The following is a 25,929-nucleotide window of genomic DNA, read 5'->3' as shown; positions in this document are numbered from 1 at the left end:
GACATCGAAACAAATTGTCTCAGAATGAAGTATTCCTACGGTGAGGATTAAGGGTTGAGTAGAAAACTGAATGTATCCAGAACCCAAAGGATCTCCACTGACCGTAGAGACTGAAATGGAATACTCCTTCTTTAGTAAGGGTATAGAATGAGTAGAAACAAATGTAGAGTCAATGAACACACCTCCAGCACCAGAATCAATTAGGGCTTGGGTATAGATCTTCTTTTGTCCAATTAGAAGAGTTACTGGAACAAAGAGTTTCTTGTATAGGGAATGACCACTATTTTGGCTTAACTCAGTTCCCTGGACTAGAGTTAAGCCCTGGCTTTTACTGGCCTAGTAGGACAATCCCTTAATAAATGTCCTTTAAGGCCACAGTACAGACATAAGCCAAGAGTCCGTCTTCTTAAGCGTTCAGTCTCAGTTAATTTTATACTTCCTACTTCCATGGGTTCAGCCTGATCAGTAGTAGGAGAGGCTGGAGTGACTGGACTAGAAAAACGAGGAGCTAAACGAAAAGGAGTTCGAGTGGCAGTCCTCTGTGTTCTATCCTTTTCTTGTTGGCGTTCACGAAACCTGGCGTCGAGACAGATACAGAGATTTATTAAGGCTTCTAAGGACTCTGGAAGTTCACGATACACCAATTCATCCTTGAGACGCTCAGAAAGTCCTTTACGGAAAGCGGCTCTGAGTGCTCCCTGATTCCAAGTGGTTTCAGAGGCAAGGGTGCGGAACTCAATTGCATATTGAGAGACTGGTTGATTTCCTTGACGTAAATCCAGGAGAGTTGCTTCAGCAGCGGATGACCTTCCAGGTTTATCGAATACGTTTGAGAATGTAGATAGAAATGTATCAACATCCAACAGTATAGGATCATTCTTTTCTAGCAAAGGTGACACCCAAGCCAAGGCTTTTCCTTTCATTAAGGAAATAAGAAACGTGATTCTAGAAGAGGCAGTAGCAAAGAGAGTAGGGCTATTTCGGAAATGAAGACGGCATTGATTCAAAAAGCCTCTACATTCTTCAGGATTCCCATCATATTTATCCGGAAGAGGAATCCTGGGACTTAGTTGTACCTGAGACTGATTGTTAGGAATCGGAGGAGGTAATGCCTCAATCGGATTTGGATTGGGATTAGGATTGGGAGGTGCGGTAGCAACCAAATTTTGTAATAGAGCAGTAATTTGATCAAGTTTAGTGTCCAGAGACTGCAAGTGAGTGGCATGAGAACCCAAGAGCTGTCCCTGGTGAGCCACGGCCATAGATAATTCAGTGGGGTCCATTTTTATGGCCCGTTTGTAATGTCAGCCGCTCTGGAATCAATCCGGGATGTAACCCAACTGCTAGCGTGAATTGAAAGCACACGCTAGCACACTGAGAAATATCCAGGACGTGACCCACTCAGGAAGCAGATTAGAAGATAACAAAAATGAATATTGTTCCAGAATGCAGGAAAGCCACAAAGGATAAAACGTCCCTTTAAGTAGTACAAAGAACAAAAAGGAAATGCTCTTACTTTGAAACTTCTGAAAAAGGTCCTCTTTAGCAGGCTTGTAAAACAAAGGAAAAGTTCTCTTTTGCAGCTTGTAAAAGTATAATGTCCCTTTAAGCAGGTTTATAACAAACAGAAAGGCAAAGTTCTCTTTTGCAGCTTGTAAAAGTAAATGTCCCTTTTAAGCAGGTGTATAACACACAGAAAGGCAAAGTTCTCTTTTGCAGCTTGTAAAAGTATAATGTCCCTTTAAGCAGGTTTATAACAAACAGAAAGGCAAAGTTCTCTTTTGCAGCTTGTAAAAGTAAATGTCCCTTTTAAGCAGGTCTTGTTTAACAAAGAATAGGTTTAAAGGTAAAGGCCAAAGCAAGGTCAGGCAGGCAGAAGTCGGCATCCAAATATCAGCAAAAGGTATAGGCAAAAGACAGGGTCAGGCAAGCAGAAGTCGGCATCCAAGTGTCAGCAAAAGGGTAATAGCTACAGGCAAGGTCAGGCAGGCAGAAGTCAATGTCCAAATATCAGCAAGTAGGGATTAGGCAAGAGGCTTGGTCAGGCAGGCAGAAGTCGGTACACAGAAGAATAAAACTGATATGGTACTCACAATCCAGGGAAACAAACAAACGGGCCCAGATTCAGATCTCCCGCCGAGATTTAAAGGGCAGGAGCGTAACCGTCATCAGAGGGGTGTGAGAGAAAGCGTCATGTTGCTAAGCAACATGACGTCAGAGACACAGAGGAGTTCCGGGAGCCGCGGCGACACGGCGATGAACGGAAGCGCTCATGACATAACCTGCTTAAAGGGTCATTTGTTTTATCCAGATCTACAAGATGGAATCACTGTTTATCTGCTAACCTGCTTAAAGGGAGATTTGCTTTATCCAGACCTGATAAAAGTAATGTCTGTTTATTTGCTATCCTGCTTAAAAGGACATTTATTTATCACTTGCTAAAGGAATTTCACTTAGTTTTATTTATCTTCTTAAAAGGACATTTGCTTTCTTCAATCCTGAGTGGGTCACGTCCTGGATATTTCTCAGTGTGCTAGCGTGTGTTTTTTACTTTTCACGCTAGCAGTTGGGTTGAATCCTGGGCTGGTCCTTTACGGCTGACATTACAAACGGGCCATAAAAATGGACCCCACTGAATTATCCATGGCTGTGACGCACCAGGGACAGTTATTGGGATCTCATGCTACCCACTTACAATCCTTGGACGCAAAGTTGGATCAGATAACTACTTTACTTCAGAATATGGCTGCTCCTATACCTCCTAATCCTATTCCTTTGGATCCCTCTCCCCCTACGAATCCTACCAATCAGACACAAGCTCTGCTCAGTCCCAGGATACCTCTTCCGGACAAATATGATGGGAATCCTGAGGATTGTAGGGGTTTTTTGAATCAGTGTCGCCTTCATTTTCGGAATAGTCCGGTTCTCTTTGCAACTCCCTCCTCTAGAATCACTTTCCTTATATCCTTAATGAAAGGTAGAGCCTTAGCCTGGGTATCACCTTTGCTTGAAAAGAATGATCCAATACTCCAGGATGTGGATACATTCCTCTCTGTCTTTTCAAATGTCTTCGATAAGCCAGGGAGGTCTGCCGCTGCTGAAGCTTCTCTTCTAGACTTACGACAAGGTGGTCAACCTGTATCTCAATATGCCATTGAATTTCGCACTCTAGCTTCTGAGACTACTTGGAATCAGGGAGCTCTTAGAACAGCTTTTCGCAAAGGACTCTCTGAACGTCTCAAAGATGAGTTGGTCTATCGTGAAATTCCAGAATCTCTAGAAGCTCTGATAAATCTTTGTATTTGTCTCGATTCCAGATACCGCGAACACCAACAAGAAAGAGAGAGAAATCAGAAAGCTTCTAATCGACCTTTTCGTCTGGTACCTCGCATCTCTAACCCTTTAACTCCCGCTTCTCCACCTTCCGATCAGGCTGAACCAATGGAAATTGGCACCATTAGATTAACTGAAACTGAACGTCTGAGGAGACGCTCTCTTGGACTGTGTTTATACTGTGGCCTTAAAGGACATTTATTAAAAGATTGTCCTACCAGACTGGTAAAAGCCAGGGCTTAACTTCTGTCCAGGGAGCTAAGTTAAGCCAAATAGGATCTCATTCCCTCAATAATAAACTTTTTGTTCCGGTTACTCTTCAAATTGGAGGAGACAGGATTCATACTCAAGCTCTTATTGACTCTGGTGCTGGAGGAGTCTTCATCGATTCCACATTTGTAACTACTCTCTCTATTCCATTAAGCAAAAAGGTGTATTCTATTCCAGTCTCCACTGTTAGTGGAGATCCTTTGGGTCCCGGACTTATTCAGTTTGCTACTAGACCCATTCTCTTTTCTGTAGGAATTCTTCATTCAGAGACAATATGTTTTGACGTAATCTCAACTCCTCAATTTCCCATAATATTGGGTCTTCCCTGGCTCCAGTTACATAATCCTGTATTCTCCTGGACTCAAGGCGAACTCATTTCCTGGGGATATACTTGTCAAAATAGGTGTCTTCAAATACCCACGAAAGTGCCTCTCACTATTGCTCTCACTATTGACACCTCTGGTCGTTACCCACACCTTATCAAGATTACGTTGATGTTTTTTCCAAGAAAGAAGCAGAACGTCTTCCCCCACATCGTACTTTTGATTGCCCCATTGATCTACTTCCTGGGGCAACCTACCCTCGTGGCAAGACGTATCCGCTCTCAAGGTCAGAGAATGTTGCCTTAGAGGAATATATCCAAGATAGTTTGGCTAGAGGTTTTATTCGACCTTCCTCTTCTCCTCTTGGGGCAGGTTTCTTTTTTGTGGGAAAAAAAGGATGGAGGACTGCGACCTTGTATTGATTATCGGGGTTTGAATCAAATCACAGTGAAGAATAGTTACCCTCTGCCTCTTATTCCTGAACTGTTTACTTATCTTCAAGGAGCTACAATATTTACCAAACTGGACCTTCGTGGTGCTTATAACCTTATTCGCATGCGCAAAGGTGACGAATGGAAGACAGCCTTTAACACTCGATTTGGGCATTATGAATATCTGGTCATGCCCTTTGGGCTGTGTAATGCCCCTGCTGTTTTTCAACACTTCGTGAATGAGATCTTTCAGGATTTTTTTAACTCCTTCGTCATTATCTACCTTGACGATATTTTAATTTTTTCCCACAATTATCAAGATCATGTACACCATGTCAGGAAGGTTTTGCAACGGTTACGAGACAATCATCTATTCGCCAAGTTGGAGAAATGTTCATTTCATCAAAAATCCATACCCTTCTTGGGTTATGTAATATCTGAATCTGGATTTGAAATAGATCCGAATAAACTTTCTTCCATTTTGGACTGGCCTAGACCTGATTCTCTTAAGGCTCTACAACGGTTTCTTGGCTTCGCCAATTATTACAGGAAATTTATCAAAGGATTTGCTACTATTACTTCTCCCCTCACATCACTCACTAGAAAGGGGCAAGATTGTAAAAAGTGGTCCCCAGAGGCTATTAAGGCCTTTGAGTCTCTCAAAAAGGCCTTTTCTTCTGCACCCATACTCTGTCACCCAAATCCGGATTTTCAATTTATCCTAGAAGTGGATGCTTCTTCTGTTGCTGCTGGGGCTGTTCTTTCCCAACGAATACCTGACACGGGTAAGATTCATCCTGTAGGTTTCTTTTCCAAGAAATTTACTTCTTCTGAATTAAATTATGACGTTGGCAATAAGGAATTATTAGCCATCAAGATGGCTCTGGACGAATGGAGGCATTGGTTGGAGGGTACTACCTTTCCATTTTCCATACTCACGGATCATAAAAATCTTCTTTATCTCCAAACTGCCAAACGATTGAATTCCAGACAAGCTCGTTGGTCTTTATTCTTTTCACGTTTTAATTACAATCTTTCCTATATACCTGGTTCTAAGAATATAAAAGCGGATGCCTTATCCAGGCAGTTTCAATCTACCTCTACTCCAGAATCTGGTACCATACTTCATCCACAAGAAGTCATAGCTCAATTATCAACCTCTTGTTTACAGGACTTACAGTCTGCTCAAAAGGATCTTCCTTCATCCTTTAAACCTCCTGACGGTTTATTATTTGTTCCTGAACGTCTCCGTCCAAAGATTCTCCATTGGGCTCATGATAGTCCTCTCTCTGGACATCCTGGCGTCAGTAACACGACTCGGAATCTTAAACAGTATGTCTGGTGGCCTACTCTCTCTCAAGATGTTAAAGATTATGTCTCAGTTTGCACTCAATGTGCTACAAATAAAGCTCCTCATCAACTCCCTTCTGGTTTACTTCAACCTTTACCCATTCCTCACCAGCCTTGGACCCATCTATCTATGGATTTTATTACAGACCTTCCTCTTTCTGCCGGAAACAACACTATTTTAGTGGTGGTCGACAGGTTTACGAAGTCTGCCCATTTCATTCATTTGCCTGGTCTTCCATCTGCCAAGGGACTTTCTGAGCTTTTCCTTTTGCATATCGTGAGATTACATGGTTTTCCTATGGACATCGTCTCCGATAGAGGGGTACAATTTGTTTCTCGGTTCTGGAAATGGCTCTGCAAACATTTTGGCACTACAGTCTCTTTATCAACCTCTCATCATCCACAGTCTAATGGCCAAACCGAGAGAGTAAACCAATGTCTGGAGACTTACCTTAGACATTATGTGGACCATCATCATTCTAATTGGACTCGTTATCTTCCTTTAGCGGAGTTGGCCCATAATGCTCGTTACAATTCATCTCTTCAGTCTTCTCCCTTTTTTGCAGCTTATGGATTTCAACCCAGAACATTTCCTCTGTATACTTCCTCTTCTGAAAATCCTGCTTCTGATCAAACTGCTCGGAGATTAACTTGACATTGGCGTAAGATACGTGATCTTCTTTCCAAAGCTTCTAAAAGATACAAGTTTTTTGCTAATCGCAGACGGAAGAAGGCTCCTAATTTTCGTCCTGGAGACAAGGTGTGGATTTCTACTCGTCACCTTCATCTCAAACAACCTTCTATCAAATTGGGGCCTCGATATGTGGGTCCTTTCCGAATACTGGGTCAAGTTTGTTCTACTGCATACCGAGTTGCTCTTCCCAAGACTCTCAAAGCTCACCCTGTTTTCCATGTTTCTCTCCTGAAACCGGTGAAATCTAATAGATTTTCTAAATCTCTGCCCAAACCTCCGCCTCTCTTGGTACAGGGACAGCCTGAGTTTGAGATTGCTCACATTCTGGATTCCAAACTTCGTGGCAAGAAACTATACTATCTCATCCATTGGAAGGGTTATCCGGTCACGGAACGGACTTGGGAACCAGCCCAGCATATACACGCCCCTGCTTTGATTAAGGCCTTTCACAAAGCTTATCCTGCTAGGCCTGGTCCTGTCCTCCGGAGGGGTCCTTGAGAGGGGGGTGCTGTCATGAATTGGATCCGCTCATTGCCGTGTCGCCGCTGCTCACAGATCCCCTCTGTATCACATCACGTTGCCTAGCAACGTGACGCGGTATCTGGCTCTTCTCCTGACGTCAGAGTCTCCCTGCCTTCAAATCTCGGCGGGAGATCTGAATTGGCGCCCGTTTGTTTTATCTCTTTCCTACCTTCCGGACCGGACCTGTGTGAGTAAATTCTTTTATGTCTCCCTTGCCTGAATCCTTGCCTGAATATTCTCTGTCTGTTTGCTAATCCTGCTTTTGGAGATATTTGCTAAAACAAACCTGCTAAAAGGATTATCTGTTTGTTTGCTAACCTGCATAAAAGGACATTTGCTTTATTTAAACCTGCTAAAAGGAATATCTGTTTGTTTGCTAATCATCATAAAGGGACATTTGCTTTATTCAAATCTAATAAGAGGAAGACATTTCTGTTTGTTCATTAACCTGCTTAAAGGGACATTTGCTTTATTCAAACCTGCTTAAAGGAATCTCTGTTTGTTTGCTAACCTGCTTAAAGGGACATTTGCTTTATCCAAACCTGCTAAAAGGAATCTCAGTTTGTTTACTAAACCTGCTTAAAGGGACATTTGCTTTATCCAAACTTGCAAAAGGAATCTCTGTTTGTTTGCTAACCTGCTTAAAGGGACATTTGCTTTATCCAAACCTGCTAAAAGGAATCTCTGTTTGTTTACTAACCTGCTTAAAGGGACATTTGCTTTATCCAAACCTGCTAAAGGAATCTCTGTTTAACCTGCTTAAAGGGTCATTTGTTTTATCCAGATCTACAAGATGGAATCACTGTTTATCTGCTAACCTGCTTAAAGGGACATTTGCTTTATCCGGACCTGCTAAAAGTAATGTCTGTTTATTTGCTATCCTGCTTAAAAGGACATTTATTTATCACTTGCTAAAGGAATTTCACTTAGTTTTATTTATCTTCTTAAAAGGACATTTGCTTTCTTCAATCCTGAGTGGGTCACGTCCTGGATATTTCTCAGTGTGCTAGCGTGTGTTTTTTACTTTTCACGCTAGCAGTTGGGTTGAATCCTGGGCTGGTCCTTTACGGCTGACAGAAATAGTCAATGTAAACTATAAAAGCATTAGAGATGATACCATTCGTGACTTTTGAGACGTGGAAGAACAAGACCATCTCATGGATTGGACGTATACACGTCACAAAAATGAATATTTTGCCAATAGTATTGTATATCATGCAGGCAATCCCCTTGGCCTCAGCAGGCCATATAATTCATCAAATACAATCGGCAATAGAAGCATATATATGGAGAGGTCAGAAACCAAGGATACAAAAAAGAACAATGTATCTCCCAAGGTCCAGAGGAGGTGCAGGGGTTCCGTGCTTAAGTGATTACTTCAAAGCAATCTTACTCCAGCGATTGGTGGAGTGGTGCCACGGCTCGATGAACAAAGCATGGATAGGCTTGGACAGGGAAATTCTACTAAGGGGAAACGTCTGTGCTCTTGCATGGATTAGCCCTAGTCTCCGCCCTATTTGGGTGGCTCAGTACCCCCTGATTGGGGATGTGCTACAGAGCTGGGATAAACTACTCAAAGTGGGCAATCAGATTTCCACTACGGTCTCTCCGGTAATGCCAGTCCATGAAAACCCAGACAATGGCATCGCGAATAAAGCATACTCTTCTGGCTCCTCTTACCGGTTGTCGGAAGCCTCCATATCTAACGCGCTAACGCGCGGTAAAGTCAAAACACAGATAGAGCTGGCTGCATGGGATGGTGACCTTTTCTCCTCTTGGTTCCGAGTGGCTCAGCTGAACCATTATGTCAATACCCTTGGAAATAGGGACTCCGTATGTAGACAAAGAACGCACTTTGAAACTTTGTGCACGTCGGAGACCCTACCGCGACACTTGATTTCTATCTTATATAAACTAATTACGGAGGGAGGTGGGGAGGTGTTGCCTTCGTATGTGACCGCCTGGCAGACAGATCTGGGCATTGAACCTAGTGTGAAGATTTGGCAATCCATCTTCAATAAAGCAAGACACGCCTCAGTGTCGTCGAGACTCCAGGAAATGCACTTTAAATTTCTGAGCAGGTGGTACCTCACCCCACAGAGATTGAAAAAGATCTATCCTCATGCAGGTGGGGAGTGCTGGAGGGGCTGCAGAGAGGAAGGATCCATACTACATATATGGTGGCATTGCCCCCTAATACAGCCCTTTTGGGCGAGCATATTCTGTGAAGCTGGCAGACTTCTCCAGATTATCCTCCCACCCAACCCTAAATATCTGATCTATCTTGAACTCCCCAAAATAGTTATGGAGGCTAAACGCCACTTATTTCTCCTAATGTTAAATGGGGCTAAGGGACTAATACCGAGACACTGGAAATGATTGCAGACACCAAACCTGGAGGAATGGAGGGTGGAGGTCCGGGACTTACTAAACTTGGGAAGGTACCATTACCTCAAGACTGGGAAGATTGAAACACACGAGTATATGACCCTGATATGGGAGGGTAGGAATATATAACTAGTTGAAACCCCCTTTAAATAGCCAATGTTTGTCCTGTGTTGAGTGGTAGGGACGGTCTTTTTCTCACCCGCCCCACCTATTTGTCCCCCTTACCCTTCCCCACTTCCCTCACGCCCTCAAAGCCCATACTAGGCTGAATGCTTCAGTTACATAACTAGCTGCTATATGATACATCAAGTTAAACACCACCATTCTGTAGGGCTCTACAGCTGCACCGACTGGGTGCATTCAACCTGGAAAATTTAACATTGATATGTATTTGATGCATTTAATTCATATTACAATGATGGACAGATGTTCTGTTGTTAAATAATAACTCTGTAATTGTAAAGAAAATGATCGTTTTTCGTTTTGACGACATATTGCATTTGATATACTGAATGTCTTGTTATTTGTTGAAACGATTGATGCTGTAACACTACATCTGTTTATTCAATAAAGCTATTTGAAAATTTAAAAAAAAAAAAAAAACAGGGGCACTTTCATTCATCAAAGTTAAAATTTCACCGTTTTTGTAAAAATACCTTTTATTCTGGAAGCCACTCCAGCGCTTCCCCCACTCATCGCAAGTCTCTTCATACGTCACCAATGAAGAATCCAGCTTCCTCCAATTATGGCTTCCCCTCAGGCAATGTTTGCTCTTGGAGGGAAGCCGTGATTGGAGAAAGCCGAATTCGTCATTGGTGACGTATGAAGAGACTTGCGATGGGCAGTGGAAGCGCTGGAGCGGCTTCCAGAATAAAAGGTAAAAAAGTTTAATTGTAGTAAGGTGCAGTGCAAAGATGATGGAACAAGCTCTATTAAAGGGACATAATACCCAAATGTTGAAGCACTTGAAAGTGATGCAGCATAGCTTTAAAAAGTTGACTAGAAAATATCACCTGAACATCTCTATGTAAAAAAGGAAGATATTTTACCTTAAAAGTATTTGCATACCTCTGTAAAGAGAGTTTAAGCAGCCAATCAGGATGCTAGTCCCAGGACTTGCAAGGGAGTATGCCTGTGACACATTCTTTTTATTTTTCTATTAATTTCCTCTTCAGTAAGTTTCCTATAAAATCTCAGAAGATTTTAGGAAAGCAAAGCATGACCTCAGCACTGCTGATGCTTATTGGCTGTTGGGTTTTTTTTCATCTTGCATCTGGGCAGCAGTGTTCATAGAGCACTTACTCTTGTGAGCTAAATACATTCGCCTAGATTTAGAGTTCTGCGTTAGCCGTCAAAACCAGCGTTAGGGGGTCCTAACGCTGGTTTTTACCGCCCGCTGGTATTTAGAGTCAGTCAGGAAAGGGTCTAACGCTCACTTTCCAGCCGCGACTTTTCCATACCGCAGATCCCCCTACGCCAATTGCATATCCTATATTTTCAATGGGATCTTTCTAACGCTGGTATTTAGAGTCTTGGCTGAAGTGAGCGTTAGAAATCTAACGACAAGACTCCAGCCGCAGAGAAAAGCCAGGAGTTAAGAGCTTTATGGGCTAATGCCGGTTCATAAAGCTCATAACTACTGTGCTCTAAAGTACACTAACACCCATAAACTACCTATGTACCCCTAAACCGAGGTCCCCCCACATCGCCGCCACTCTATTAAATTTTTGTAACCCCTAATCTGCCGACTGCACACCACCGCCACCTACATAACTATTTAATAACTACCTAGCTAAAAGAAATACAAAATTACCAGTAAAATAAATCCTAACCTAAGTTACAATTAAACCTAACACTACACTATCATTAAATAAATTAAATACAAATACCTACAAATAAATACACTAACTAAAGTACAAAAAATAAGAACTAAGTTACAAAAAATAAAAAAATAATTTACAAACATTATAAAAATATTACAACAATTTTAAGCTAATTACACCTACTCTAAGCCCCCTAATAAAATAACAAAGCCCCCCAAAATAAAAAAATTCCCTACCCTATTCTACATTTAAAAGATACCAGCTCTATTACCTTGCCAGCCCTTAAAATGGCCTTTCGCGGGGCATGCCCCAAAGAAAACAGCTCTTTTGCCTGTAAAATAAAAATACAACCCCCCCAACATTAAAACCCACCACCCACACACCCCTACTCTAACCCAAACCCCCCTTAAATAAACCTAACACTACCCCCCTGAAGATCTTCCTACCTTGAGTCGTCTTCACTCAGCCGAGCCGAATTCTTCATCCAATCCGGGCGATGTCTTCATCCAAGCGGGGGCTGAAGAAGTCTTCCATCCGGCTGAAGTCTTCTATCAAGCGGCATCTTCAATCTTCTTTCTTCCGGCTCCATCTTCATCCCGCCGACGCGGAACATCCTTCCTCCACAACGAACTCCTGACAAATGAAGGTTCCTTTAAGGGACGTCATCCAAGATGGCGTCCCTCGAATTCCGATTGGCGGATTCTATCAGCCAATTGGAATTAAGGTAGGAATAATCTGATTGCCTGATGGAATCAACCAATCAGATTCAAGCTCAATGGGTGTTCAAGTTCAATGGGTTCAGGGTGGTGGGTTGTAATGTTGGGGGGGTATTGTATGGTTTTTTTTACAGGCAAAAGAGCAGAATTTAGAGCAGAATTTAGAATAGGGTAGGGAATTTTTTTATTTTGGGGGGCTTTGTTATTTTTTTAGGGGGCTTAGAGTAGGTGTAATTAGTTTAAAATTCTTGTAATCTTTTTTATTTTTTGTAATTTAGTGGTTTTTTTTGTAATTTAGTGTTTGTTTGTTTTTGTTATTTAGTTTAGTTGATTTAATTTTAGGTAATTGTAGGTAGTTTATTTAATTAATTTATTGATAGTGTAGTGTTAGGTTTAATTGTAACTTAGGTTAGGATTTATTTTACAGGTAATTTGGTAATTATTTTAACTAGGTAGCTATTAAATAGTTATTAACTATTTAATAGCTATTGTACCTGGTTAAAATAAATACAAAGTTGCCTGTAAAATAAATATTAATCCTAAAATAGCTACAATATAATTATTATTTATATTGTAGCTATATTAGGGTTTATTTTACAGGTAAGTATGTAGCTTTAAATAGGAATAATTTATTTAATAAGATTTATTTTATTTCGTTAGATAAAAATTATATTTAACTTAGGGGGGTGTTAGGGTTAGGGTTAGACTTAGCTTTAGGGGTTAATACATTTATTAGAGTAGCGGTGAGGTCCGGTCGGCAGATTAGGGGTTAATAATTGTAGGTAGGTAGCGGCGAAGTTGGGGGGGGGGGCAGATTAGGGGGTAATAAATATAATATAGGGGTCGGCAGGGGTTGGGGCAGCAGATTAGGGGTTCATAGGGATAACGTAGGTTGCAGCGGTGTACGGAGCGGCAGATTAGGGGTTACAAATAATATGCAGGGGTCAGCGATAGCGGGGGCGGCAGATTAGGGGTTAATAAGTGTAAGGTTAGGGGTGTTTAGACTTGGGGTGCATGTTAGGGTGTTAGGTGCAGACATAGGAAGTGTTTCCCCATAGTAAACAATGGGGCTGCGTTAGGAGCTGAACGCTGCTTTTTTGCAGGTGTTAGGTTTTTTTTCAGCTCAAACTGCCCCATTGTTTCCTGTGGGGGAATCGTGCACGAGCACTTTTTTGAAGCTGGCCACGTCCGTAAGCACCGCTGGTATTGAGAGTTGCAGTGGCGGTTAATTATGCTCTACGCTCCCTTTTTGGAGGCTAACGCAGCCCTTCTGTGAACTCTAAATACCAACGGTATTTAAAAGGTGCGGGGGAAAAAATACACGCATAGCTAACGCACCCCTTTGGCCGCAGAACTCTAAATCTAGCCGATTTTTAGGTAAAATATTTCCCCTCTTATCATAGAGATGTTCAGGAGATATTTTCATGTCAGCTTTTTACAGTTATGCTGCATCAACTTCAAGTGATTTAGCATGAGTATTATGTCCCTTTAAGTGCTCTTTTTTTATAGGTATTTTAACAGCCAGACATTCAGATTTCTGTTCCTCTTGCTAAAATCCAAAATGTAACAATTTTTCAACTTCTTTTGGGAGTGTCAAATTGAAATCACATTTATGGGCAAAAATCAAATGAAAAACAGAACTTTAAAAAAAAATGCAAGTATATTAAATTAGGCAGAAATATCATGGACATTGTCAGAATAAATGTGTTTCTTGTCAAATAATGTGATCAGCAAATTAACTAATCTAGTATTTAGTGTGTCCTACGTTTATTCACTTAATTACATTTTTCTGATCATGGCAGCTAAGGGCACTAAACAAGAGATTCTAGGAAAATGTTGTAGATGATGATCATGTTTAAAATGTACCAATTATATAATGTCATCATGGTTCAGATGTTACAGTTGAAATGCCTTTTGTAAGCTAACAATTGGAGATATAAAAACAAGAATATAAAAATGAGATAAGAACCAAAAAATAAATTAACCTCTGTTCTGAATTATCCTCCCATTCTTCATCAATTATCTTATACCATCCTCTTCTAGTCTTCAGCAACAGTCATGTTTTACGGTCCCTTGACATTTTTAAAATATCTGAGTGCTTCTTCTATTTTTAGAATTTTTAGCAATCCTGATTGGTTATTCAGGAGTGTAAATAGGTGCTAAAATTAAGTCCAACTTCTATTCTGATTGGTTAAAATATAAATATTAAATAACATACGGCTAGATTTAGAGTTTTGTCGGTAAAGACCTGCGTAGCTAACGCTGCTTTTTTTCCCAACGCACCCTTAAGACAATGCTGGTATTTAGAGTTGTCTGAGGGGCTGCGTTAGGCTCAAAAAAGGGTGCGTTGAGCCTAACTTAGCTCCACTTCAACCCTCAATACCAGCGTTGCTTACGGTAGCGGTAAGCTGGCTAAACGTGCTCGTGCACGATATCCCCATAGGAAACAAAGGGGCAGTTTGGGCTGAAAAAAAACCTAACACCTGCAAAAAAGCAGCGTTCAGCTCCTAACGCAGCCCCATTGTTTCCTATGGGGAAACACTCTCTAAGTCTACACCTAACACCCTAACATGAATCCCGAGTCTAAACACCCCTAACCTTACACTTATTAACCCCTAATCTGCCGCCCACGCTATCGCTGACACCTGCATTATCCCTATGAACCCCTAATCTGCTGCCCCTAACACCGCCGACCCCTATATTATAATTATTAACCCCTAATCTGCCCCCCCCAACGTCGCCGCCACCTTACCTACACTTATTAACCCCTAATCTGTCGACCAGACATCGCCGCCACTATAATAAATGTATTACCCCCTAAACCGCCGCACTCCCGCCTCGAAAACACTATAATAAATAGTATTAACCCCTAATATGCCCTCCCTAACATCGCCGCCACCTACCTACAATTATTAACTCCTAATCTCCCACCCGCACCGTCGCCACTACTATAATAAATTTATTAACCCCTAAACCCAACTCTAACCTTAACACCCCCCTAACATAAATATAATTTAAATTAAACAAAATAATATTCCTAAAATTAAATAAAATTATCCTATTTAAAACTAAATACTTACCTAGAAAATAAACTATTTAATAGCTACCTAGTTAAAATAAATACAAAATTACCTGTAAAATAAATCCTAACCTAAGTTACAAATACACCTAACACTAAACTATCATTAAATTAATTAAATAAATTACATACAATTAGCTAAAATAAAATACAATAAAATAAACTATACTATAATACAAAAAAAAAAAAAAACACTAAATTACAAAAAATAAAAAAGAATTACAGGCAGTTTAAACTAATTACACCTAATCTAAGCCCCCTAATAAAATAAAAAAGCCCCCAAAATAAAAAATTCCCTACCCTATTCTAAAATACAAAAGTAATCAGCTCTTTTACCAGCCCTTAAAAGGGCTTTTTGGGGGGCATTGCCCCAAAGTAATCAGCTCTTTTACCTGAAAAGAAAAATACAATACCCCCCAACATTACAACCCACCACCCACACACCCCTACTCTAACCCCCTGAAGATCATCCTACCTTGAGTCGTCTTCACCCAGCCGAGCCGAATTCTTCATCCAAGGTGCGCAGAGGAGGTCCTTGATCCGGTAGAAGTCTTCATCCAAGCGACAAAGAAGAGGTCATCCAGGCGGCGTCTTCAATATTCATCCATCTGGAGCGGAGCCATCTTCAACGGAGCCGACGAGGAGCCATCCTCTTCAACCGACAGACTAACGACGAATGAAGGTTCCTTTAAGGGACGTCATCCAAGATGGCGTCCCTTCAATTCTGAATTCTATCAGCCAATCGGAATTAAGGTAGAAAAAATCTGATTAGCTGATGCTGATTGGAACAGCAAATAGAATGCGAGTTCAATACGATTGGCTGACTTATTTTGGCGGTAGGAGTCTTGTCAGTAGAGGGTCTACCGCTCACTTCTCCCAAGACTCCAAATACCGGCGTTAGGCAGATCCCATTGAAAAGACAGGATACGCAATTGGTGTAAGGGGATTTGCTGTAGCCTGGAATCGCGGTAGGGAAGTGTGCCTTTCCTGGCTGACTCTAAATACCAGCGGGCGGCCAAAAGCAGCGTTAGGACCCCTTAACGCTGCTTTTGACGGCTAACGCAAAACTCTAAATCTAGGTGATAGTATCTACTCAGGCCTTCAAGCAAAGGAATACGAATCCTATTAAAGGAACATAACCCCCAAATTTTTCTTCCATGATTCAAATAGAACATACAATTTTAAACAACTTTACAATGTACTTCTATTATCAAATTTTCTTTATTTTCTTGTTATCCTATATTGAAAATCAACAAAGTACGTTAAGGAGTGTGCATGTGTCTGCAGCGCTATATGGTAGCAGTTTTACAACAATGTAATACATTAGCAAGAGCACTAGCAGACAGCACTATTTCCTGTCATGTAGTTCTTCAGGCATGTGCACGCAACCTATCTAGATATCTCTTCAATAAAAAAATAACATGAGAAAGAAACAAATTTGATAATAGAAGTAAAGTGGAAACTTTTTTTAAAATTGTGTTCTCTGTCTAAATCATAAAATAATAATTTTGGGTTTTGTATCCCTTTAATCTAGTTTATAGCAGAGATAAATGTATAAATCTGAAACCACATTCTGTTCTGCAGATAATGTTTGCCATTTTGATAGCTCTCTAAAAAGGAAATAAGCTTCCCACCCTCCTCAAAATCCTAGGGGGACCATTACGTTTCCACCTGCAGAACGTAGGGAAGGACCCCCTAAGAGGAGATAACAGAGATCAGAATAGATCTAGAATATAATGTTTTCAGTCTTTATATATATAAATAATATTCAATGATTGCAGAACCTATGAATTGTCCTGAGAAAGATTGAGTGGTACTGGATTATCGACTAACTCACATCTAATCTCAGTGTAGCTTGCAAATGGTGCAGTGAAAAGTTATAAATTAGCTACTACACTGATCACTGAAGGGTATTGGAAAAAATGGGCCGTGATTTATATAAATAAAAATCTCAGTTGCTATACAGGAAAAATAAGCAAATTAAATAGTGAAAGTGCATTGCAAAATATTTTTTAATACACAATTATTTTTATGGAGAATTCAGTATGTCCCTATAATATTATATATTTGTTTAATTCAAAGCTAAAGGGACACTGAACCCAGCATGTAATTTTAAGCAACTTTCTAATTTACTCCTATTATCAATTTTTCTTCGTTCTCTTGCTATCTTTATTTGAAAAAGAAGGCATCCAAGCTTTTTATTGGTTCAGACTCTGGACAGCACTTTTTTATTGGTGAATTAATTTATCTACCAATCAGCAAGGACAACCCAGGCTGTTCACCAAAAATTTGAGTTCAGTGTCCCTTAAAGTGTATAATGGCATTTTTTTTTTACTTGAGCTTTGAAACAAAGCTCTCAGGAAAGTTTTGTCATGTAGTAACGTGAACATATTATTAGTATTATTTTTATTATGATTTATTTGTAGAGCATCAACAGATTCAGTAGCACTAATAGTCTCCATCTTTTACTTTAAAAGGCAATGTCTTCAAGGGTGCCTTGCAAGGAAACCCCATCTATATACATTAATGGACCCCTCACCATACATGTAGGGGATTCACTCCCTCCATCAATCATAATTGATATTAAAGGTCTAGCCCCTAGAATGTGAAACTTGGATATTTACACTCTTTCTGTGTGTGTGTGGTCAAAAGCCGCTGAGCAAAAATGGCATTTAAACGGATATGAAACCCAAATATTTTCTTTTGTGATTCAAATTTGCTTTTGTTCTCGTTATATTCTGTAGGAATACGGAGCGCTACATGTCAGGAAATAGTGCCGCTATCTAGTGCTCTTTTAAATTGATAACACTCTTGAAAAACTGCTGCTATATATCAAGAAATGGGCCGGCTCCTAAGCAGATGCCCATGCTTTTCAACAAAAGATACCAAGAGAATGAAGAAATATTGATAATAGAAGTAAATTAGAAAGTTGCTTAAAATCACATTTTGAGTTTCATATCCCTTTAAGAAAAGAAAAGCATTACCACTATTGTTAACTTGTATAACTTATGGACAGTACTTCTAAGCTTTTTGTTCTCAAAGCAATTCCAATTCTAGAATCTCACTTTACTAACTAATTCTATAGAACATATTTAGCATTTCACGTAACAAAAGTGAATGTCATGTTTATTATAATGTATTTGTGTAGAAAAAGTGTTTTGATCTCCCAGATAAAGACTCTAGAGATATAAATGACCAAATCAAATGTAATGAAAAACTATTTCTGCTTAAATTGTTGCTGATGTCTTGCAACTTTTTGCATCTGTCTTACAGAATACAGAACATGTTTTCTCCGCAATGTTGTGCAAACAACCACAGTGGTGTGTTTAAAATATGCAATTATAAGAATTCATTCAAACCAACTCTTACCTTATTTTTTCCCAAAGAAAAGAAATAACACTATTTAGTATACTACATATTGATCTTTTGGCACAGAAGAAGTAATCATTTTTTTAATCCACTGTTTTAATTTGTTACATTATATCGGTGTGTCTAAGCTGATATATAGCATTAAATAATGTTGGTGGTGGTTTTTTTTATATTTTTTTTATTATTATTTTCAGAGCATAGTTTACAGAAAACATAGATTGTACAACTGATATTACATGTGGAGAATAGACATAGAGGTGTAATTGGGCGAGGCAAGGAAAGTCAAGAGTGGACATGAAGGGTGCTTGTTACACTTGATGCAATAGTATCAGTATGTCCATGTAATACTGGTGACGACAAGTTCTTCGGGTCTTAATATGTGGATGTTGGTGGTTTTATGGTAGCATCAGTCCACAAACAAATTTGGCAATTTTTGCTAAAATATATTTACCTTTAAGGCATTATGTCTTCTGTTTAAAGTATAAAGCATTGCATTGACATGTATAATATCATTGCCAAGTATGCTAGGGATGTATCACAGGGATAGTGTATTTATTAATGACTTTTCTTAGGAAAGCATTATACAATGCAATTTTAAACTATTATGTTCAGTGTAGAAGTTTGGACATGTTCAATAATTTTTTTTTTATTTTTTTTTTTAAGGATATAATTTATTCTGACTTGTTGTGTCCAGAGGGGGCAGTATAGTCTGCACAAAAATGGGCATGCAGTTCAAATTTACTACCATTACAATTAATTCCTTATGTTGTGAATGTACATGTCCTCACAAAAATGTTATTTTTAAAAATACATAACTAATTGTAAAATAATATAAAAAACTAATTAAAAAATGGTAAACTTTACTTTACAATCCACTATTTATTTCCAATTAAAGGGACAATCTACTCCAGAATTGTTATTGTTTAAAGAGATAGATAAACCCTTTATTACTTATTCACCAGTTTTGCATAACCAACACAGTTATATTAATATCGTTTTTACCTCTGAGATTACCTTGTATCTAAGCCTCTGAAGACTGTCCCCTTATTTCAGTTCTTTTGACAGACTTGCATTTTAGCCAATCAATGCCCTTTCATAGATAACTCCACAGGTGTGAGCACAGTAATCTATATGGCACACATGAACTAACGCCCTTAAAGGGGCAGTAAACCAACAAAATAATGTTATAGAATTCTGCACATAGTGCAGAATTATATAACATTATCTTAGCTCAAACTTTATGCAACATAATATTGCAGCTAAAGTTTGATTGTAAAAGAGGATTTTTCAGACCGCCGCTCTTGCTCTTCTGAGCGGGTCTGGTTTTTCCCCTGAGCGCATCTGAGAAGCTGTCTAGTCACAGCCCGTGCCATTATGCTCAATGTAGCTCGCTCCTGCTCTGTATGATAGCGGGAGTGAGCTACATTGAGTGTAATTGCGCGATCGGGCCGGGCTGTGACTAGACAGCCACTTAGATGCGCTCAGGGGGAAAACCAGACCCGCTCAGTAAAGCAAGAGCAGCGGTCTCAAAATTCCTCTTATAATCATATTTTAGCTGCAATATTATGTTGCATAAAGTTTGCGCTAAGATAATGTTATATAATTCTGCACTATGTGCAGAAATGATATAACATTATTTTGTAGGTTTACTGCCCCTTTAAGCTGTGAAAAACAGTCAAATGCATTCTGATAAGAGGAGGACTTCAAGGACTTAGAAATTAGCATATGAGCCTACCTAGGTTTAGCTTTCAACAAAGAATACCAAGAGAACAAAACAATTTTGATGATAAAAGTAAACTGGAAAGTTTTTTAAAATGACATGTCCTATCTGAATCATGAAAGTTTAATTGTGACTGTTCTTTTAAGTGAAATCATATGAAAGGAAATTAAAATAGGCTTGGTATGTGTATGTTGAAAATAAAAACAGAAAATCAAGAATCAAGGTAATAAGATTTAAGGAGTATATCATTATATGTAAAGATTTAAGGTAGATTCTTATTTTAATTTTTAAAAAAGGCTTTTACTTAAACCTTTATTTGTAGTAATATATTATTCCCTGACTTCCTTTATCTTCACTTTGTTGAAAATTAATTATTAACTTTTTTGACTATCCCATGGGTTCTTGATCCTTTGTATCTGCCACCATTAGAAAGAGGAAAAAAAAAACAAAAAACCTTTATGTTGCCACTTGCAAAACAATGACAAAAATGTGTAAGGATAACAGATTATCCTTTTTTGTGCTTTGTATTATAGTCAGTGTGAGACTTTCCCATTAATGAGTTGTTTGTGTTTTGAGTTGGCAGGGAGGTTTATAAAGGTCCACAGAATTTCTAAGGGACTTGTGTAACTAGCTCATGATCATTTACTGTAAATGCCCCTTTAAAGCAAAGTATGTGGGAAGCATTCCTTTTGGAACTAATGTACAGTTATATATCATCTTCTGTCATTTCCCAGCCCAGGTTGTTTATAACAGTCTCACCTTTGAATTTACAAAGCTTACTTAAATAGACTTGAGATCTTTTTTTGGAAAGCGGCATCCTCTTTTATTGTACAAGGATAAAACATTAACTAAACCATAAGTAATACTCATTCATCACCAGAAAGGGGTTTGTGACACACTGTGTCACACTGTTATCTTCAGGGGAATACAAAGTTTAATGCATGAAATAGATGTTTATGTAGTAGTTTGTTTCTGCTACAAAGAGTTAATCTATAGTTGCAAAATAAACTCTAAAATTCTCATAATTCACTAAAAACAAACATGTCACTATTTTAAAATGTATCGTGTATGAATTGTATCTAACAATAACAAAAGTAACAAAGCAAATTGATGTATAACAGGGATTTCCAATCCTTTCAAAATGAGGATCAGTCAAACAGGTATGGCCATTTGCAGACATTTTTAAAGGTGGGGCAAAAAAAAACAAAAATTCTCCAAACATAAAAATATCAGTAGCAAAGTCGCTTTTTTTTTTTTAAAAAATGAAAGACTCAAGTGGGAGCAAAATTCTTCCAATTTTTGAGGGACAAACTGTAAATCTAAAAACAAACACCGGGTCAGGACACCCTCTAGGAGGCGCTATATAAAAATGCTACAATATCTTAAATGGATATGCAGACTCTCATAACAATTAAAAAAATTAAATATATAGGATGACTATATATATATATATATGTGTGTGTGTTTGTGAATATTTTTTTTTATCAATATAGGTTCATAAATCTTCTTACAGGACCAATGTCTCTTAACAAAAGACCAAACGGCTGGTGTAGCAATATAGTCACCCAGTCCCAAGGGGAATCCTTGTAATATGATATAATTCTTGAGTGGAATAGATGTTGAATGGTTAATCCATGAAGACAAGGCAGCACTCTAACTTCACCACAAAGGGTCAGCAGTTCTGTAAATAACAAGGAAAGGAGATAGGCTCCGTATGTGTGAATCAATCACCCACTAGGTATACGCACAAGGAAGATACAGGGTACTCACATGATGTAGAGGCACCCAATTGTGCCAGTGGAGGCAGAACCTTCCCAAGGTAGCGTAGACAAAAGCACACAGCTGTGAGAGATACTGATTAAAAAATTGCTTAATATAATAATATAAAAACAAAATTAAAATAACTCCTGTTGTAAAGTGCATATTAAAGCAATGCAACGCGTTTCACTGTTTCCACCATTTCATCAAGCATAGACAATAATGTATAATCACCCCTTAAATAGGGCAACGCTACCTAAACTCAATTAAATGTGTTCCCTTCCCTCTACAATGTACAGACCAATCGGAACACCCTTTGTCTAATTACTAGTAAAGTTGTCACACCTGCTTTCTTGGCCCTGCTCTCTATTTAACAGAATATATGTATTAGATTTGAATATTAAATATAAATATAAATATAATGTCTTCTTAACAGCATTTTACCACTTCAAACTGCAAACCACATGAAAAAACTGTCATTATTTACACAGTTGTCAGTGCAAGTTGCGATTTCTAGAGTGTAAAATACAAATGTTAAGATCCGTACAAAATTCGTAAAGGTTGAACATGCCTACCTATTATTGATTAGAGTGGGATCTTATAATACGTGAAGCGTTTCATTTGGGACTTGTATGTAATCGCAGATATTCATTAAACATATTGAAACCACGAAACTAAAATGATATGTTACTAGTTGTTATTGGGCTTTGTTCCCAATTGGATGGTGTGTAAGTGTGTTCAAACCAATCATAGCAGTAAGAGCAGCTACGCCTTCCTACGTAACTTATACAGAGTTGCTGATATGCTCTAAAAAGTTCTCACAAGGGAATGCCCTCAAGGGATTTTATATCCTATTAGAATGAAGCTGGGATCAAAAGGACACCGCCTTCCTTCGTCACTCACACTGATCTATCGAAACGCTATAAACATTCTCACAGGGGAACGCCCTTGAGAATATCTTATCCTATAAAAAATGGAGACGAAGTAAAGGGAACTACACCCCCTCGTGACGTATCGTTAATAGCAAACTAATAATAATAAAATTACTAAGTAACGGATGTAAAAGCAAAAAGTGACCTAAATCGAACTACATATAAAATAAACTGAATATACCAGCGGGAATGTGATAAAAAGTCATTAACACTAGCTAGCTAATGTGTCTAATGAATAAATATATGTGGAGGGCATTAACATTATGATGTGCGTTGTACAACTACGACTAAAAAGTTTAGTACTAATGTATAACACCACACCAAAAATAAGTACCATAAATATGGTGAAAAAATGTGCACTAATAAATTGGAGTGTGTGAGAATTCCATAGTGCATAAATGTGATCTGTGAAGTAAGTGTAGATAAAAAGGTACATTATATCTAAAATGCACCACAATAAACAGGTGATAACTAAAATTAATAAAATATGTAGTACCAACATAATGTACAAAGAAATTAGAACTAACTGATAAATATGGGGAAATATGAGCAACTATGGCAAGTGATACATATAACAAAATATAACCAAATGTATATCACAAAACTACTGATATGTAGTATATATTGAATGTATAATAGAATGGTGCACAAAAACTGGATAATATAATAAGGCAATATGCCGTGACGAGTATACGAAGTTGTGAGGGGTGTCCTGCACAACAAGGACAATCTAAATAAATAATGAACCATATTGTGTCAGGGATAATCCTATATAATAAAAGGCCAGATATGTTTGTCAGATGCAGTCATGCGCAGTAGAGACTGCGGGAGGACAAACATACCTGTCCTTTAGGATCAACTTCAGATCAGATCGACGTTGAGGAAGCGTGGCCGTGGGCGTTGTCGGGTGGAGCGGGCGTGGTGAGGGAGTGTGGCTGACAGGAGTGTTGTGATGGGGGTGTGACCGGGCGTGGTAACGGGGGTGGGCATGGCCTGAGAGTGACAAAGAGTGGGGAGAGATAAAGGGGGCAAAAGAGAGAGGGGAGAGAGAGCAAAGTAGAGGGGGGAGAGAGAGCAAAGTAGAGGGGGGAGAGAGAGCAAAGTAGAGTGGGGTGAGAGAGAGCAAAGGAGAGGGGGGAGAGAGAGCAAAGGAGAGAGGGGAGAACAAAAGAGAGGGGGAGAGAGAGCAAAGGAGAGGGGGAGAGAGAGCAAAGGAGAGAGGGGAGAACAAAAGAGAGGGGGAGAGAGAGCAAAGGAGAGGGGGAGAGAGAGCAAAGGAGAGAGGGGAGAACAAAAGAGAGGGGGAGAGAGAGCAAAGGAGAGGGGGAGAGAGAGCAAAGGAGAGAGGGGAGAACAAAAGAGAGGGGGAGAGAGAACAAAAGAGAGGGGGAGAGAGAGCAAAAAAGAGAGGGGAGAGAGAGCAAAATAGGTGGGAGAGAGAAACCAAAAGAGGGGGGGGAAGAAAAAGCAAAAGAGGGGGGAGAGAGAAAGCAAAGTAGAGGGAGGAGAGAGAGAGCAAAGGAGAGGGGGGGAGAGAGCAAAGGAGAGAGGGGAGAACAAAAGAGAGGGGGAGAGAGAGCAAAAGAGAGGGGGAGAGAGAGCAAAAAAGAGAGGGGAGAGAGAGCAAAATAGGTGGGAGAGAGAAAGCAAAAGAGGGGGGAGAGAGAAAGCAAAAGAGGGGGGAGAGAGAAAGCAAAAGAGGGGGGATAGCAAAAGAGAGGGGGGAGATAGCAAAAGAGAGGGAGAGAGAGCAAAAGAGAGGGGGAGAGAGAGCAAAAGAAAGGGGGAGAGAGAAAGAGAGCAAAAGAGAGGGGGAGAGCAAAAGAGAGGGGAGAGAGCGCAAAAGAGAGGGGGGAGAGAGAGCAAAAGAAAGGGGGGAGAGAGAAAGAGAGCATAAGAGAGGGGGAGAGAGAGCAAAAGAAAGAGGGAGAGAGAAAGAGAGCAAAATAGAGGGGGAGAGAGCAAAAGAGAGAGGAGAGAGAGAGCACAAAAGAGAGGGGGGAGAGAGAGCAAAAGAGAGGAGGACAAAGAGCAAAAGAGAGGGGGAAGAGAGAGAGCAAGGGGTGGGACCGCTGTACTACAAAAAATGACCCATGTGCACGGGCTTTAGGACTAGTAATATATAATCAAATGCCCAAATATGGTTTCTAGACTAATGTTGTCATAAGGTTAACAGTTCGCAGTGGTAAAATGCTGTTGAGAAGACATTATATTTATATTTAATATTCAAATCTAATACATATATTCTATTAAATAGAGTGCAGTGCCAAGAAAGCAGGTGTGACAACTTAACTAGTAATTAGACAAAGGGTGTTCCGATTGGTCTGTACATTGTAGGGGGAAGGGACACATTTGATTGAGTTTAGGTAGCGTAGCCCTATTTAAGGGGTGATTATACATTATTGTCTATGCTGGATGAAACGGTGGAGACCGTGAAACGCGTTGCATTGCTTTAATATGCACTTTACAGCATGAGTTGTTTTTAATATTATTATATTAAACATTTTTTTAATCACTAACTCTCACAGCTGTGTGTTTTTTTTCTACGCTACCTTGGGAAGGTTCTGGTTTATCCTTCCTGCTCATCCCCTTGCTGCCAGTTTTTGGTAGTAGTGAACACCTGGGCCCAGTCATCTCCCTTGGTATTACTATACCTGTGCTTTCAGTGATAAAACTAAACTGTAAATCTACTATTAGTCAATATAAAAATAAGCTATTCCCTTTATACAAACTTCAAACAAACGTTTATTGTGGAAAAGAAGTGATCCAAACTCATATACACATATTGATTACAAATAAAATCTGTTCTTTGGAACCTAACAAACAGAAATAAGACTATTTTTTGTGTTGCAAGAAAATATTGAGTACTGTTGATTTATGAAATGGGGGAAAAACTGTGTGGCTACAAGTCTTATATGTAAAGACTGACGTCCACAGTAAATAATGGCAACATGCTTTATAACAGTTTGTTGCAGATTGTTGTACCTGTTCTATCTTCTGTAAATAGGACATACAGATAGCAGAAAAATACTTTTATATGGACAAAAACTGTACTTGATGAAGGAAAAAAATTGCTAAACTTTCCAATAGATAATCCCTTTATTACCCATTCCCCAGTTTTGTATAACCAATATTAAAGGGATGTAAAACCCATTTTTTTTCTTTCATGATTTCTAATTCAACTTTCTAATTTACTTCTATTATCATAATTTCTTTGTTTT

This window comes from Bombina bombina, chromosome 6 (assembly GCF_027579735.1).
Source record: "Bombina bombina isolate aBomBom1 chromosome 6, aBomBom1.pri, whole genome shotgun sequence".
Lineage (NCBI taxonomy): Eukaryota > Metazoa > Chordata > Amphibia > Anura > Bombinatoridae > Bombina > Bombina bombina.
The sequence above is the reverse complement of the archived record's forward strand: the minus strand, read 5'-3'. Positions refer to the sequence as shown.